Below are 5,939 nucleotides of genomic sequence, written 5' to 3'. Positions count from 1 at the left end.
CCCTCGTTCCCCGTAAATGGGGGAAACCTCCAAAAAAATTACAAATTTAAAAATCGCTAATTTTCGAAATTTTTTCAATTTTTTTTTCTTAAAAGTGCTATAACTTTTTCAAAAATGAACATATCAATATAATTCTTTTTTACATAGATGTGTAATATCATTAGCTTTCGTTTGGTATATTTTTTTCATAAATTTAACCCTTAACCTGCCCACAAGGGGGGATTTAAAATGACAACTTTTTCAACTTAACTTTTGAAAATATTCCAGAAGGTCTGACACTTTTATATATATCTTAAATTAAAGCTAATGTAATGTTCTTTATTATGAAAAAAAAAAATTTCGGACTTTATTTTATCTTCACGGTGAAAGTGGCTACCGAATGCTATTATTGTGTGAAAATTCTCGATTTTATTTTTTACATTTTTAACTTTATAATGCTATGACATATTGAAAAGTGTATGGATCAACATTATTTTTTTATGAGAAATAATATTTTTTAATAATCCCTTTTTCATTCTACATACTTTATCTTAATTAGGATATTAATAATGAACTAGCAGATAATGTAGCTTTTGGAATAGTCCACCAATTTTTTAAAATTAAACAGTATCTAAAGATTTGTATCGAAGCGTTTTTTTTTGATAGTGATTTTAATCACTGTCAGATATCATTATACTTAATTCAACTATGCCACGTCACCACTGTGCCGCGACCCCCCTGTGCTGGGTTTTTTTACGTTAAAAATATATTTTTAACTTGGTCCAAAACTGTAAAAATTATTAAAAATTAAAACAAACACAATTTTCTACTGAATCAAAAGTTATGAATGATGTCAAAATCTGGTGGGATATCTTGTATAATCCTATGATAATGTTGCACAAACTTGGGACCCTTCAAGTTGGTCCAAACAAAATTTATAAATACATATTGTTCAAAGCCTTAATTACAATAATTAAATAGAATAGCATATTACTACACAGTCAATTTTGGTTAATACCGTGGTCGTAGTTTTCTGCGTGCAATTACCAATTTTTATTTACTCAAAACAATTAAATTAACAATTTTAAGAATTTTTACATTTTATAAACTATATTTTCATTAATTTATCCACTGTAGAAAAAAAGGACTCATTTTGTATGTACATAATATATTTTTGTCTCCACATTTATCGATAAAAAATATTCCTACTACAATTTATAAGAAAAAATCATTATTTCTTTAAGTTTTTTAAAAAAGTTCAGTTTATTTTATAATCTATATATTCGTTACAAATTCATGTTAAATACATAACATAAGATAAAGATGTTATTTTTTGTTTAATAAAAGATATATAATTTTTTTGGATGTTGAATTTTATTTTTATGTATCCTTGTAACTTAATAAGTATTTTTATGGCACATTATTTGATAAGTGATATTTAGTATTATCCAAAAGCTTTGTTAATACCACGCCCATGGCATGGCTTTTTTAAAAAATAGTTATAAATTAAGAACTAAGCAATTATCTACTATATAGCTAATTATTTTTAGTAAATAATTTAATTTGACTCCACATAAAAAAAAATCAACTCAATTCAAATGAAATTGAATTACAGTTTGTGGTTAAAATTAATACTATGAAGTAATTCCGTACACACTCAATGTATTAAAATACTTATAACCTAATTAGTATTTGTNCTTATAACTTAATTAGTATTTGTCTTAATATTGTTCACGACCCATTAAACAGTTTTGTAATAAATTGATAAAAACAGACTATTTAAAAATATTGAACAATTTTATAATAAAAATTATATTTTTAATATTCAACACAAATAATATAATATATAAATAAGATATAAATTATGATATTTAAATGTAATTAATTATTAAAAAATATACACTAAAATTTTATTGTATGTAAAGTTATAACAGTTGTCAGTTATATGTATTCCATTCTATGTATAATATATTTTAATAACATAGTTACCTAAAAATTTGACCGTATATTTGATGAAAATACTGCAGTTGTATTTAACAAGTAAATTAAATTTGTTATTTTTTTAACGATTTATATATTCTTGTTTTTCAAGCGAAATTTATTTTTAAAAATCTAAATATCAATAATCGAACTTTTGCAAATACAAACCGATAATAGTTTTAAAATAATTTTATTTAAATAACGTTTTTTGAGTGTTTATTGTGTTTACGATATTAGTATAGTTTTAGTTTTAATTGCTAGAGAGGGAACAAAAACAACCCATGCACTTAGACCTGTAGATTAATTATGTGTACCTCCAACCGAATTATATTATTTCAGTTTCTTTACATGTGTTTCCAACGGAGTGTTGTTGCCATTGTTGAACCTAAGATTATATTCAGATTATATATCATGAACCGCTCGATTACTCATAAAATAATGAAAATCCTTTTCTTTTTTATATTTTCAATATCAACTCAATTGAATTAAAATTTTAGAATTGACCTTATTATAACTTAAAGTTTTCATTATAAAAGAAAAAAATTATGTGAAATTCCAAACTTTAATATTTTTCTAAAAATGGTACTTTTTTTGTGATAAATTGGCGTTTCTGAGCTCATTTAAAACCATAAAGAAGTTATTAATTTTTAGTGATTTTCAAATATGATATTGTATAGTGTATAATCTATGTTTCAGCTAAATTTCAAAAATTTGCTTAGTATTATTGTATATGTAATATATTTTGTTTTTTTAACGTTGTGACTATTTTGAACTTTTTTTACATTGAAAAAGCCATAAAAATGAGAAGGTCGTAAAAAAAAAGATTTATATTTTTATCTAATTATAGTATAAAGAACAAACACTGAAAATTAAAGAAAAATATGAGGTGGTCGTGCAACCACTTCTGGATGATTTATTTGGCATACATTGACTACTATGTTTTTTGATTATGTACTACTGTACGGAGATCGCTAAGTTCTCCCCACGAGAAAGAACAAACCACTTTGAAATATGTTCGACTAACAACAGATACACGACTGCGTGACGTCCACCACAGAATTTGAAGTGTTCCCATCGAACGTCAAGGTGGTTCTCTTGTTGGCCAACGAAAGTTCTGAGGCCAACATCAGTTCGTCGCCACGCTGATCTGTAAAACCGGATCCCCATGCCAGGGCATTTGCGTTTAAGTCCTTGGCGTAAGTTACATACCATTTTTTATTTTTTTTGTAACATTACTGCCATTATTGCCACAATAATGGCAGGTTTGGTTTAATTAACCCAACCGTTCTGAAACTGCCGTTAGGCACTACTTTGGAGCGGCCTATTCCTGTATCTATACATCACATAGTCGTGTTGTGACTCCGCCTGAAGTTAATCAACAACTGAGTCACAATACGGCGTGGCCTCCCCGTTAGCCAGACCCGAAATTCGGATCGGTTGCCCAGTCTGCACCACGTGTTGGTCGGGGTAGGACTTTGTGAAAGTTGGGGCTTAATAATTCATAAAAAGTTAGAAAACGCGTATGCGACATAAGGCGTTAGTCAGACTGGTGGGCGTGACCGCCTCTGTCGAACGATTTTTTGTTTTAGTTTACGTCATGTTCCTAACAATATTAATAATAAATTTAAAGGAATTAAAAAAAACAAATTTTCCAATGTCTGAAAATAAAACGATATTTATCTCGTTTAAATTTTTTTTGCCATTCTTATAATTTTCATGTAAGCAGCAAAATTAAATAAATAGAAATTTTAAATAAGAACTAGAAACACGAATAATAATTGCACATATTTTTATTTTATTATTAATTGTTTGTATGACTCATGTAAATTCTCAAAAAATAAAATCTGTAAGTTACCATATTTATTAGGCCTGTACTATTTATGTTAAAAAAAAATATTCCGTCTATTGTCAAGTTGCCAAAATTATTAAAAGTATTTGTTTTGTTTTAATGACGACATCTATTATTAACCCTTAAACAGTCGCGTGGGGGTCTAGCATACCCCCACATAAATAAAAACGGATGTATTATATTGCATAAAAGGTGTACATAGATATAAATTTAGAAGATGGTTTTTATAGTAATATTGAATAGATTTTCATAATTAAATACCTTCGCAAAAAAAAATTAACGACTTAAAATATCCATCAAAGTTGAAATGGATCATATTGACCCCCACGCGACTTGTAACGTTATAATTTTTTTTTGGACATGTATTTTTTTCAAAATATCGTTTTATGGTAAATGCAATGTTATAATTGATATAATATTGTGGAATTGGGATTATGTGGATCTGCCACCGAATGTGCAATTAAATTTTAAAAATAAATAATCTATTGAGAATTTCCACTTGATGATATGGAACAAATACGAACAAAACATGTAATAAATACATCCCGTCGCAATGTGGACACATTGATTATCGGTGCCCCATTAAAATTACCACTATTCAGAATTGCCCCTCCTGACCCTACTCGTATTATAATAATTAAATTGTATAGAAATATTAATAATACAAAAATTCAATTCAGAAAAATAATTATGTAAATGTAAATACACATAAAACTAATAAATATAAGCCGTGTTTGAGCTCAAAGAAATACAAGAAGAATTAATAAAAATACATTTTGAAATAGTAAAAGCTTTTATTTACCGTATTAAAAATAAGATTTTGCAGTTTAAATAATTTTTTGACAAACCAAAATTTTTTAATGAAATTTTGAAAATTAAGTTTTTTTTCGTAATATAATTTTTAGTAATGCACATAATTTTGTAATTTATTTATTTTTTAATTTTAATTTTTATCCATATTTATATATCATATGGTAACAAATAATGTCTTTGAATTTAAAAAAATGAACTTTTATATATATATTTTATACGTTTTTAGAAATGGGGTCTAATAGACCCCCACGCGACTATGAACGTTTAAAATAGGTACGCGCACGCTTAAGGGTTAATAAGTTCTTTTTTACCTTATATTTTGTATTTCTTATTTTATAGACTTATAGCTTATAATTTATCCAAAATACTATAATTATAATATAATGAATCTACGAACATTTTTCTTATTTATTTCGATATCACTGAAAGTTGGTCGAATGCATTAAAGGGTTGAACCACTTTTAATTAAAATGTATAAATATCATTTAGAAAAACAGTAACTATTTTTATAATTTATAATTGAAAAATATTTTTATTTGAAATTTTCAACATTTAGTGGAAGTAGAAATTGAACAAATGTTCAGCATAACAGTTGTAAGGATATAAAAATACTCTCAAAAATGGCTCGCATTTAACACGATAATAGTTCTCTTAAACTATAGAGTATTGTTGTAATTAGCAAATAAAAAACTGTCTAGCCTTCATGTCTATAAGTCAACGTGCCGCATACGGATACGCTATTCTATAATCGTAGTACGATTATTGCCTATAAAAATGATAATGCATGGGCACAATAGGGGATACTTAGGTCACTCAATAAATGTACAAAGAATTCTTAAGAATCAAAAGTTAAGTGAATTTTTGATGACAAATAAAATAATTATATATATATTCATAAACCAAAAATTACATAAACTCAGTGGTATAGAATTAAGTTGTTATGTTGATTATAATAATTACATTATAAATTATTTTATATATATATAGAATTCTTGGCGAAGAAAAAAATAATTTTACAATTAAAAATACGAGTATTTAAAATTTTATAGAATCAAACTTGATTCTTTGTAGCTGAGTAGTGTATTTTATTTAATGAATAAAATGTAAATTAACTTCGATATAATGATTAAAAAGAGTATCTCAATAGATATTTGAAATAATATTCTACCAAAGTATGATATTCAATAATAATTGCATGACTCAACTTAAGATAATTTATGTCCATTTATACTTTTGCGTGTTTGCAAAGCTGTGAAAAATAGTTTTAATAAGTTATTTTCAAATTCTTAACATGCACCTTAAAACTGAATTATTAAAC

At 26.1% G+C, this 5,939-nt stretch overlaps 1 protein-coding gene across 1 annotated transcript in view; it reads right to left on the bottom strand.

Annotated features, from left to right (window-relative positions):
- LOC126909160 (uncharacterized) overlaps positions 1–2,035 on the bottom strand; it is a gene marked incomplete at its 3' end in the record, with an annotated part of 10,184 nt that extends 8,149 nt beyond the window's left edge. The window contains exon 1 of the mRNA XM_050691583.1: positions 1,969–2,035. The remainder of the gene's footprint in view (positions 1–1,968) is intronic.
- Between the last annotated feature and the right edge of the window lie 3,904 nt (positions 2,036–5,939).

Source organism: Daktulosphaira vitifoliae, unplaced genomic scaffold, assembly GCF_025091365.1.
Source record: "Daktulosphaira vitifoliae isolate Bord-2020 unplaced genomic scaffold, ASM2509136v1 Scaffold_154, whole genome shotgun sequence".
In the NCBI taxonomy this organism is placed as follows: Eukaryota; Metazoa; Arthropoda; class Insecta; order Hemiptera; family Phylloxeridae; genus Daktulosphaira; species Daktulosphaira vitifoliae.
This window is presented reverse-complemented; position numbering and strand designations above follow the sequence as displayed.